This window comes from Rhipicephalus microplus, chromosome 8 (genome assembly GCF_043290135.1).
Source record: "Rhipicephalus microplus isolate Deutch F79 chromosome 8, USDA_Rmic, whole genome shotgun sequence".
NCBI lineage: Eukaryota > Metazoa > Arthropoda > Arachnida > Ixodida > Ixodidae > Rhipicephalus > Rhipicephalus microplus.
In genome coordinates, this window is record NC_134707.1 from 147860277 (window position 1) to 147871389 (window position 11113).

The following is an 11113-nucleotide window of genomic DNA, read 5'->3' on the forward strand; positions in this document are numbered from 1 at the left end:
TTTCTAGTTGTTGAGTTTCTAGTTGCCGAGTTCTTTAGTTGCGAAGTCTCAAGTTGTAGAGTTTCTAGCTGTGGAGTTTCTAGTTGCGGAGTTTCTAGTTGCGGAGTTCCTAGTTGTGTATTTTTTAGTTGTGGAGTCTCTAGTTGTGGAGTTTCTAGTTGTGGAGTGTCTACTTGTGGAGTTTCTAGTTGTGGAGTTTCTATTTGTAGTTTTTAGTTTTCGAATTTGTGGTTGTAGATTTTCTAGTTGCAGAGTTCCTAGTTTTGGAGTATCTAGTGGCGGAGTCTCTAATTGTGCAGTCTCTAGTTTTGGAGTCTCTAGTTGTGGAGTTTCTGGTTGTAGAGTTTTTAGTTTGTGGAATTTCTAACTGTGGAGATTCTAGTTGCGGAGTTTCTAGTTGCAGGGTTTCTTGTTGCGGAGTTTCTAGTTGTGGAGTTTCTAGTTGTGGAGTTTCTGGCTGTGGAGTTTCTAGTTTGGGAGTTTCTAGTTGTGGAGTTTCTAGTTGCGGAGCTTCTAGAGGCGGAGTTTCTAGTTGTGGAATTTGTAGTTGTGGAGTATCTAGTTTTGGTGTTTCAAGTTGTGGAGTTTCTAGCTGTGGAGTTTCTAGTTGCGGAGTTTCTAGTTGCAGAGTTTCTAGTTGCGGAGTTTCTAGTTGCGGAGTTTCTAGTTGTGGAGTTTCTAGTTGCGGAGTTTTCTAGTTGCGGAGTCTGTAGTTGTGGAGTTTCTAGTTGTGGAATTTCTAGTTACGGAGTTTCTAGTTGTGGAGCTTTTAGTTGAGGAGTCTCTAGTTGTTGAGTCTCTAGTTGTGGAATTTCTAGTTGTGGAGTTTCTAGTTGTGGAGTTTCTAGTTGTGGAATTTCAAGTTGTGGAGTCTCTAGTGGCGGAGTGAGTTTCTAGTTGCGGAGTTTCTGTTTGTGGAGTTTCTAGTTGTGGAGTTTCTAGTTGTAGAGTTTCTAGTTGTGGAGTTTCTAGTGTTTGAATTTCTAGTTGCCGAGTTCTTTAGTTGCGAAGTCTCAAGTTGTGGAGTTTCTAGCTGTGAAGTTTCTAGTTGCGGAGTTTCTAGTTGCGGAGTTTCTAGTTGTGGAGTTTTTAGTTGAGGAGTCTCTGGTTGTGGGGTCTCAAGTTGTGGAGTTTCTAGTTGTAGAGTCTCTAGTTGGGGAGTTTCGAGTTGTGGAGTTTCTAGCTGTGGAGTTTTTCGTCGCGGAGTTTCTAGTTGCAGAGTTTCTAGTAGCGCAGTTTTCTAGTTGTGGAGATTCTAGTGGCGGAGTTTCTAGTTGCGGAGTTTCAAGTTGTGGAGTTTCTAGTTGTGGACTTTCTAGCTGTGGAGTTTCTAGTTGCGGAGTTTTCAGTTTTTGAGTTTCTGGTTGTGGAGTTTCTAGTTCTGGAGTCTGTAGTTGTGGAGTATCTATTTGTTGAGTTTAAAGTTGTGGAGTTTCTAGTTGTGGAGTTTCCAGTTGTTGAGTTTCTAGTAGTTGAGTTTCTAGTTGCCGAGTTTCTAGTTGCGAAATCTCAAGTCGTGGAGTTTCTAGCTGTGGAGTTTCTAGTTGCGGAGTTTCTAGTTGCGGAGTTTCTAGTTGTGGATTTTGTAGTTGCGGAGTATATAGTTGTGGTGTTTCACGTTGTGGAGTTTCTAGTTGCGGAGTTTCTAGTTGCAGAGTTTCTAGTTCCGGAGTTTTCTAGTTGTGGAGTTTCAAGTTGCGGAGTTTCTCGTTGTGGAGCTTCAAGTTGTGGAGTTTCTCGTTGTGGAGTTTCTAGTTGTGGAGTTTGTAGTTGTGGAGTATCTAGTTGTGGACTTTCAAGTTGTGGAGTTTCTAGTTGTGGAGTTTCTAGTTGTTAATTTTCTAGCTGTGGAGTTTCTATTTGCGGAGTTTCTAGCTGCAGAGTTTCTAGTTGTGGATTTTCTAGCTGTGGAATTTCTGGTTGCAGAGTTTTTAGTTGCGGTGTTTCTAGTTGTGGAGTTTCTAGTTGTTGAGTTTCTAGTTGCCGAGTTCTTTAGTTGCGAAGTCTCAAGTTGTAGAGTTTCTAGCTGTGGAGTTTCTAGTTGCGGAGTTTCTAGTTGCGGAGTTTCTAGTTGCGGAGTTTCTAGTTGCGGAGTTTCTAGTTGTGCAGTTTTAGTTGTGGAGTCTCTAGTTGTGGAGTTTCTTGTTGTTGATTTTCTATCTGTGGAGTTTCTATTTGCGGAGTTTCTAGTTGCAGAGTTTCTAGTTGTGGACTTTCTAGCTGTGGAGTTTCTAGTTGCGGAGTTTTTAGTTGTGGAGTTTCTGGTTGTGGAGTTTCTAGTTCTGGAGTCTGTAGTTGTGGAGTATCTATTTGTTGGGTTTAAAGTTGTGGAGTTTCTAGTTGTGGAGTTTCCAGTTGTTGAGTTTCTAGTAGTTGAGTTTCTAGTTGCCGAGTTTCTAGTTGCGAAATCTCAAGTCGTGGAGTTTCTAGCTGTGGAGTTTCTAGTTGCGGAGTTTCTAGTTGCGGAGTTTCTAGTTGTGGATTTTGTAGTTGTGGAGTATATAGTTGTGGTGTTTCAAGTTGTGGAGTTTCTAGTTGCGGAGTTTCAAGTTGCAGAGTTTCTAGTTCCGGAGTTTTCTAGTTGTGAAGTTTCTAGTTGCGGAGTTTCTCGTTGTGGAGCTTCAAGTTGTGGAGTTTCTCGTTGTGGAGTTTCTAGTTGTGGAGTTTGTAGTTGTGGAGTATCTAGTTGTGGACTTTCAAGTTGTGGAGTTTCTAGTTGTGGAGTTTCTAGTTGTTAATTTTCTAGCTGTGGAGTTTTTATTTGCGGAGTTTCTAGCTGCAGAGTTTCTAGTTGTGGATTTTCAAGCTGTGGAATTTCTGGTTGCACAGTTTTTAGTTGCGGTGTTTCTAGTTGTGGAATTTCTAGTTGTTGAGTTTCTAGTTGCCGAGTTCTTTAGTTGCGAAGTCTCAAGTTGTAGAGTTTCTAGCTGTGGAGTTTCTAGTTGCGGAGTTTCTAGTTGCGGAGTTTCTAGTTGCGGAGTTTCTAGTTGCGGAGTTTCTAGTTGTGAAGTTTTAGTTGTGGAGTCTCTAGTTGTGGAGTTTCTTGTTGTTGATTTTCTATCTGTGGAGTTTCTATTTGCGGAGTTTCTAGTTGCAGAGTTTCTAGTTGTGGATTTTCTAGCTGTGGAATTTCTGCTTGCAGAGTTTTTAGTTGCGGTGTTTCTAGTTGCGGAGTTTCTAGTTGTTGAGTTTGTAGTTGCCGAGTTCTTTAGTTGCGAAGTCTCAAGTTGTAGAGTTTCTAGCTGTGGAGTTTCTAGTTGCGGAGTTTCTAGTTGTGGATTTTTTAGTTGTGGAGTCTCTAGTTGTGGACTTTCTAGTTGTGGAGTGTCTACTTGTTGAGTTTCTAGTTGTGGAGTTTCTATTTGTTGTTTTTAGTTTTCGAGTTTGTAGTTGTAGATTTTCTAGTTGCAGAGTTCCTAGTTTTGGAGTATCTAGTTGCGGAGTCTCTAATTGTGCAGTCTCTAGTTTTGGAGTCTCTAGTTGTGGAGTTTCTGGTTGTGGAGTTTATAGTTGTGGAATTTCTAATTGTGGAGATTCTACTTGCGGAGTTTCTAGTTGTGGAGTTTCTTGTTGTGGAGTTTTAGTAGTTGTGGAGTTTCAAGTTGTGGAGTTTCTAGTTGTGGAGTTTCTAGTTTTCGGGTTTCTAATTACGGAGTTTCTAGTTGTGGAGTTTCTAGTTGTGGAGTTTCTAGTTGTGGAGTTTCTAGTTGTGGAGCTTTTAGTTGAGTTGTGGAGCTCTAGTTGTGGAGTTTCTAGTTGTGGAGTGTCTACTTGTGGAGTTTCTAGTTGTGGAGTTTCTAGCTGTGGAGTTTCTAGTTGCAGGGTTTCTAGTTTCGGAGTTTTCTAGTTGTGGAGTTTCTAGTTGCGGAGTTTCTAGTTGCGGAGTTTCAAGTTGTGGAGTTTCTAGTTGTGGAGTTTCTAGTTGTGGAGTTTTTAGTTGTGGAGTTTCTACTTGAGTTTATAGTTGCGGATTTTCTAGTTGCAGAGTTTTAAGTTGTCGAGTTTCTAGTTGCGGAGTCTGTAGTTGTGGAGTTTCTAGTTGCGGAGTTTCTAGCTGTGGAGTTTCTAGTTGCGGAGTCTCTAGTTGTGCAGTCTCTGGTTTTGGAGTCTCTGGTTGTGGAGTTTCTAGTTGTGGAGTTTCTAGCTGTGAAGTTTCAAGTTGCGGAGTCTCTAGTTGTGCAGTCTCTAGCTGTGGAGTCTCTGGCTGTGGAGTTTCTAGTTGTGGAGTTTCTAGTTGTGGAGTTTCTATTTGCTGAGTCTCTAGTTGTGCAGTCTCTGGTTTTGGAGTCTCTGGTTGTGGAGTTTCTAGTTGTGGAGTTTCTAGCTGTGGAGTTTCAAGTTGCGGAGTCTCTAGTTGTGCAGTCTCTAGCTGTGGAGTCTCTGGCTGTGGAGTTTCTAGTTGCGGAGTTTCTATTTGCTGAGTTTCTTGTTGCGGAGTTTCTAGTTGTGGATTTTCTGGCTGTGGAGTTTCTAGCTGCGGAGTTTCTAGTTGTGGAGTTTCTAGTTGTGAGGTTTTTAGTTGTTGAGTTTCTAGTTTTCGAGTTTCTAGTTGTGGAGTTTCTAGTTGTGCAGTTTTAGTTGTGGAGTCTCTAGTTGTGGAGTTTCTTGTTGTTGATTTTCTATCTGTGGAGTTTCTATTTGCGGAGTTTCTAGTTGCAGAGTTTCTAGTTGTGGACATTCTAGCTGTGGAGTTTCTAGTTGCGGAGTTTTTAGTTGTGGAGTTTCTGGTTGTGGAGTTTCTAGTTCTGGAGTCTGTAGTTGTGGAGTATCTATTTGTTGGGTTTAGAGTTGTGGAGTTTCTAGTTGTGGAGTTTCCAGTTGTTGAGTTTCTAGTAGTTGAGTTTCTAGTTGCCGAGTTTCTAGTTGCGAAATCTCAAGTCGTGGAGTTTCTAGCTGTGGAGTTTCTAGTTGCGGAGTTTCTAGTTGCGGAGTTTCTAGTTGTGGATTTTGTAGTTGTGGAGTATATAGTTGTGGTGTTTCAAGTTGTAGAGTTTCTAGTTGCGGAGTTTATAGTTGCAGAGTTTCTAGTTCCGGAGTTTTCTAGTTGTGAAGTTTCTAGTTGCGGAGTTTCTCGTTGTGGAGCTTCAAGTTGTGGAGTTTCTCGTTGTGGAGTTTCTAGTTGTGGAGTTTGTAGTTGTGGAGTATCTAGTTGTGGACTTTCAAGTTGTGGAGTTTCTAGTTGTGGAGTTTCTAGTTGTTAATTTTCTAGCTGTGGAGTTTCTATTTGCGGAGTTTCTAGCTGCAGAGTTTCTAGTTGTGGATTTTCTAGCTGTGGAATTTCTGGTTGCAGAGTTTCTAGTTCCGGAGTTTTCTAGTTGTGGAGTTTCTAGTTGCGGAGTTTCTATCTGTGGAGTTTCTAATTGCGGAGTTCTTTAGTTGCGGAGTTTCTAGTTGCGGAGCTTCTAGTGGCGGAGTTTCTAGTTGTGGAATTTGTAGTTGTGGAGTATCTAGTTTTGGTGTTTCAAGTTGTGGAGTTTCTAGCTGTGGAGTTTCTAGTTGCGAAGTTTCTAGTTGCAGAGTTTCTAGTTGCGGAGTTTCTAGTTGCGGAGTTTCTAGTTGTGGAGTTTCTAGTTGTGGAGTTTTCTAGTTGCGGAGTCTGTAGTTGTGGAGTTTCTAGTTGTGGAATTTCTAGTTACGGAGTTTCTAGTTGTTGAGCTTTTAGTTGAGGAGTCTCTAGTTGTTGAGTCTCTAGTTGTGGAATTTCTAGTTGTGGAGTTTCTAGTTGTGGAGTTTCTAGTTGTGGAATTTCAAGTTGTGGAGTCTCTAGTGGCGGAGTGAGTTTCTAGTTGCGGAGTTTCTGTTTGCGGAGTTTCTAGTTGTGGAGTTTCTAGTTGTGGAGTTTCTAGTTGTGGAGTTTCTAGTGTTTGAATTTCTAGTTGCCGAGTTCTTTAGTTGCGAAGTCTCAAGTTGTGGAGTTTCTAGCTGTGAAGTTTCTAGTTGCGGAGTTTCTAGTTGCGGAGTTTCTAGTTGTGGAGTTTTTAGTTGAGGAGTCTCTGGTTGTGGGGTCTCTAGTTGTGGAGTTTCTAGTTGTGGAGTCTCTAGTTGGGGAGTTTCGAGTTGTGGAGTTTCTAGCTGTGGAGTTTTTCGTCGCGGAGTTTCTAGTTGCAGAGTTTCTAGTAGCGGAGTTTTCTAGTTGTGGAGATTCTAGTGGCGGAGTTTCTAGTTGCGGAGTTTCAAGTTGTGGAGTTTCTAGTTGTGGACTTTCTAGCTGTGGAGTTTCTAGTTGCGGAGTTTTCAGTTTTTGAGTTTCTGGTTGTGGAGTTTCTAGTTCTGGAGTCTGTAGTTGTGGAGTATCTATTTGTTGGGTTTAAAGTTGTGGAGTTTCTAGTTGTGGAGTTTCCAGTTGTTGAGTTTCTAGTAGTTGAGTTTCTAGTTGCCGAGTTTCTAGTTGCGAAATCTCAAGTCGTGGAGTTTCTAGCTGTGGAGTTTCTAGTTGCGGAGTTTCTAGTTGCGGAGTTTCTAGTTGCAGAGTTTCTAGTTGTGGACTTTCTAGCTGTGGAGTTTCTAGTTGCGGAGTTTTTAGTTGTGGAGTTTCTGGTTGTGGAGTTTCTAGTTCTGGAGTCTGTAGTTGTGGAGTATCTATTTGTTGGGTTTAAAGTTGTGGAGTTTCTAGTTGTGGAGTTTCCAGTTGTTGAGTTTCTAGTAGTTGAGTTTCTAGTTGCCGAGTTTCTAGTTGCGAAATCTCAAGTTGTGGAGTTTCTAGCTGTGGAGTTTCTAGTTGCGGAGTTTCTAGTTGCGGAGTTTCTAGTTGTGGATTTTGTAGGTGTGGAGTATATAGTTGTGGTGTTTCAAGTTGTGGAGTTTCTAGTTGCGGAGTTTCTAGTTGCAGAGTTTCTAGTTCCGGAGTTTTCTAGTTGTGAAGTTTCTAGTTGCGGAGTTTCTCGTTGTGGAGCTTCAAGTTGTGGAGTTTCTCGTTGTGGAGTTTCTAGTTGTGGAGTTTGTAGTTGTGGAGTATCTAGTTGTGGACTTTCAAGTTGTGGAGTTTCTAGTTGTGGAGTTTCTAGTTGTTAATTTTCTAGCTGTGGAGTTTCTATTTGCGGAGTTTCTAGCTGCAGAGTTTCTAGTTGTGGATTTTCAAGCTGTGGAATTTCTGGTTGCAGAGTTTTTAGTTGCGGTGTTTCTAGTTGTGGAGTTTCTAGTTGTTGAGTTTCTAGTTGCCGAGTTCTTTAGTTGCGAAGTCTCAAGTTGTAGAGTTTCTAGCTGTGGAGTTTCTAGTTGCGGAGTTTCTATTTGCTGAGTTTCTTGTTGCGGAGTTTCTAGTTGGGGATTTTCTGGCTGTGGAGTTTCTAGTTGCGGAGTTTCTAGTTGTGGAGTTTCTAGTTGTGAGGTTTTTAGTTGTTGAGTTTCTAGTTTTCGAGTTTCTAGTTGTGGAGTTTCTAGTTGTGCAGTTTTAGTTGTGGAGTGTCTAGTTGTGGAGTTTCTTGTTGTTGATTTTCTATCTGTGGAGTTTCTATTTGCGGAGTTTCTAGTTGCAGAGTTTCTAGTTGTGGACTTTCTAGCTGTGGAGTTTCTAGTTGCGGAGTTTTTAGTTGTGGAGTTTCTGGTTGTGGAGTTTCTAGTTCTGGAGTCTGTAGTTGTGGAGTATCTATTTGTTGGGTTTAAAGTTGTGGAGTTTCTAGTTGTGGAGTTTCCAGTTGTTGAGTTTCTAGTAGTTGAGTTTCTAGTTGCCGAGTTTCTAGTTGCGAAATCTCAAGTCGTGGAGTTTCTAGCTGTGGAGTTTCTAGTTGCGGAGTTTCTAGTTGCGGAATTTCTAGTTGTGGATTTTGTAGTTGTGGAGTATATAGTTGTGGTGTTTCAAGTTGTGGAGTTTCTAGTTGCGGAGTTTCAAGTTGCAGAGTTTCTAGTTCCGGAGTTTTCTAGTTGTGAAGTTTCTAGTTGCGGAGTTTCTCGTTGTGGAGCTTCAAGTTGTGGAGTTTCTCGTTGTGGAGTTTCTAGTTGTGGAGTTTGTAGTTGTGGAGTATCTAGTTGTGGACTTTCAAGTTGTGGAGTTTCTAGTTGTGGAGTTTCTAGTTGTTAATTTTCTAGCTGTGGAGTTTCTATTTGCGGAGTTTCTAGCTGCAGAGTTTCTAGTTGTGGATTTTCAAGCTGTGGAATTTCTGGTTGCAGAGTTTTTAGTTGCGGTGTTTCTAGTTGTGGAGTTTCTAGTTGTTGAGTTTCTAGTTGCCGAGTTCTTTAGTTGCGAAGTCTCAAGTTGTAGAGTTTCTAGCTGTGGAGTTTCTAGTTGCGGAGTTTCTAGTTGCGGAGTTTCTAGTTGCGGAGTTTCTAGTTGCGGAGTTTCTAGTTGTGAAGTTTTAGTTGTGGAGTCTCTAGTTGTGGAGTTTCTTGTTGTTGATTTTCTATCTGTGGAGTTTCTATTTGCGGAGTTTCTAGTTGCAGAGTTTCTAGTTGTGGATTTTCTAGCTGTGGAATTTCTGCTTGCAGAGTTTTTAGTTGCGGTGTTTCTAGTTGCGGAGTTTCTAGTTGTTGAGTTTGTAGTTGCCGAGTTCTTTAGTTGCGAAGTCTCAAGTTGTAGAGTTTCTAGCTGTGGAGTTTCTAGTTGCGGAGTTTCTAGTTGTGGATTTTTTAGTTGTGGAGTCTCTAGTTGTGGACTTTCTAGTTGTGGAGTGTCTACTTGTTGAGTTTCTAGTTGTGGAGTTTCTATTTGTTGTTTTTAGTTTTCGAGTTTGTAGTTGTAGATTTTCTAGTTGCAGAGTTCCTAGTTTTGGAGTATCTAGTTGCGGAGTCTCTAATTGTGCAGTCTCTAGTTTTGGAGTCTCTAGTTGTGGAGTTTCTGGTTGTGGAGTTTATAGTTGTGGAATTTCTAATTGTGGAGATTCTACTTGCGGAGTTTCTAGTTGTGGAGTTTCTTGTTGTGGAGTTTTAGTTGTGGAGTTTCAAGTTGTGGAGTTTCTAGTTGTGGAGTTTCTAGTTTTCGGGTTTCTAATTACGGAATTTCTATTTGTGGAGTTTCTAGTTGTGGAGTTTCTAGTTGTGGAGTTTCTAGTTGTGGAGCTTTTAGTTGAGTTGTGGAGCTCTAGTTGTGGAGTTTCTAGTTGTGGAGTGTCTACTTGTGGAGTTTCTAGTTGTGGAGTTTCTAGCTGTGGAGTTTCTAGTTGCAGGGTTTCTAGTTTCGGAGTTTTCTAGTTGTGGAGTTTCTAGTTGCGGAGTTTCTAGTTGCGGAGTTTCAAGTTGTGGAGTTTCTAGTTGTGGAGTTTCTAGTTGTGGAGTTTTTAGTTGTGGAGTTTCTACTTGAGTTTATAGTTGCGGATTTTCTAGTTGCAGAGTTTTAAGTTGTCGAGTTTCTAGTTGCGGAGTCTGTAGTTGTGGAGTTTCTAGTTGCGGAGTTTCTAGCTGTGGAGTTTCTAGTTGCGGAGTCTCTAGTTGTGCAGTCTCTGGTTTTGGAGTCTCTGGTTGTGGAGTTTCTAGTTGTGGAGTTTCTAGCTGTGAAGTTTCAAGTTGCGGAGTCTCTAGTTGTGCAGTCTCTAGCTGTGGAGTCTCTGGCTGTGGAGTTTCTAGTTGTGGAGTTTCTAGTTGTGGAGTTTCTATTTGCTGAGTCTCCAGTTGTGCAGTCTCTGGTTTTGGAGTCTCTGGTTGTGGAGTTTCTAGTTGTGGAGTTTCTAGCTGTGGAGTTTCAAGTTGCGGAGTCTCTAGTTGTGCAGTCTCTAGCTGTGGAGTCTCTGGCTGTGGAGTTTCTAGTTGCGGAGTTTCTATTTGCTGAGTTTCTTGTTGCGGAGTTTCTAGTTGTGGATTTTCTGGCTGTGGAGTTTCTAGTTGCGGAGTTTCTAGTTGTGGAGTTTCTAGTTGTGAGGTTTTTAGTTGTTGAGTTTCTAGTTTTCGAGTTTCTAGTTGTGGAGTTTCTAGTTGTGCAGTTTTAGTTGTGGAGTCTCTAGTTGTGGAGTTTCTTGTTGTTGATTTTCTATCTGTGGAGTTTCTATTTGCGGAGTTTCTAGTTGCAGAGTTTCTAGTTGTGGACATTCTAGCTGTGGAGTTTCTAGTTGCGGAGTTTTTAGTTGTGGAGTTTCTGGTTGTGGAGTTTCTAGTTCTGGAGTCTGTAGTTGTGGAGTATCTATTTGTTGGGTTTAAAGTTGTGGAGTTTCTAGTTGTGGAGTTTCCAGTTGTTGAGTTTCTAGTAGTTGAGTTTCTAGTTGCCGAGTTTCTAGTTGCGAAATCTCAAGTCGTGGAGTTTCTAGCTGTGGAGTTTCTAGTTGCGGAGTTTCTAGTTGCGGAGTTTCTAGTTGTGGATTTTGTAGTTGTGGAGTATATAGTTGTGGTGTTTCAAGTTGTGGAGTTTCTAGTTGCGGAGTTTATAGTTGCAGAGTTTCTAGTTCCGGAGTTTTCTAGTTGTGAAGTTTCTAGTTGCGGAGTTTCTCGTTGTGGAGCTTCAAGTTGTGGAGTTTCTCGTTGTGGAGTTTCTAGTTGTGGAGTTTGTAGTTGTGGAGTATCTAGTTGTGGACTTTCAATTTGTGGAGTTTCTAGTTGTGGAGTTTCTAGTTGTTAATTTTCTAGCTGTGGAGTTTCTATTTGCGGAGTTTCTAGCTGCAGAGTTTCTAGTTGTGGATTTTCTAGCTGTGGAATTTCTGGTTGCAGAGTTTCTAGTTCCGGAGTTTTCTAGTTGTGGAGTTTCTAGTTGCGGAGTTTCTATCTGTGGAGTTTCTAATTGCGGAGTTCTTTAGTTGCGGAGTTTCTAGTTGCGGAGCTTCTAGAGGCGGAGTTTCTAGTTGTGGAATTTGTAGTTGTGGAGTATCTAGTTTTGGTGTTTCAAGTTGTGGAGTTTCTAGCTGTGGAGTTTCTAGTTGCGGAGTTTCTAGTTGCAGAGTTTCTAGTTGCGGAGTTTCTAGTTGCGGAGTTTCTAGTTGTGGAGTTTCTAGTTGCGGAGTTTTCTAGTTGCGGAGTCTGTAGTTGTGGAGTTTCTAGTTGTGGAATTTCTAGTTACGGAGTTTCTAGTTGTGGAGCTTTTAGTTGAGGAGTCTCTAGTTGTTGAGTCTCTAGTTGTGGAATTTCTAGTTGTGGAGTTTCTAGTTGTGGAGTTTCTAGTTGTGGAATTTCAAGTTGTGGAGTCTCTAGTGGCGGAGTGAGTTTCTAGTTGCGGAGTTTCTGTTTGTGGAGTTTCTAGTTGTGGAGTTTCTAGTTGTAG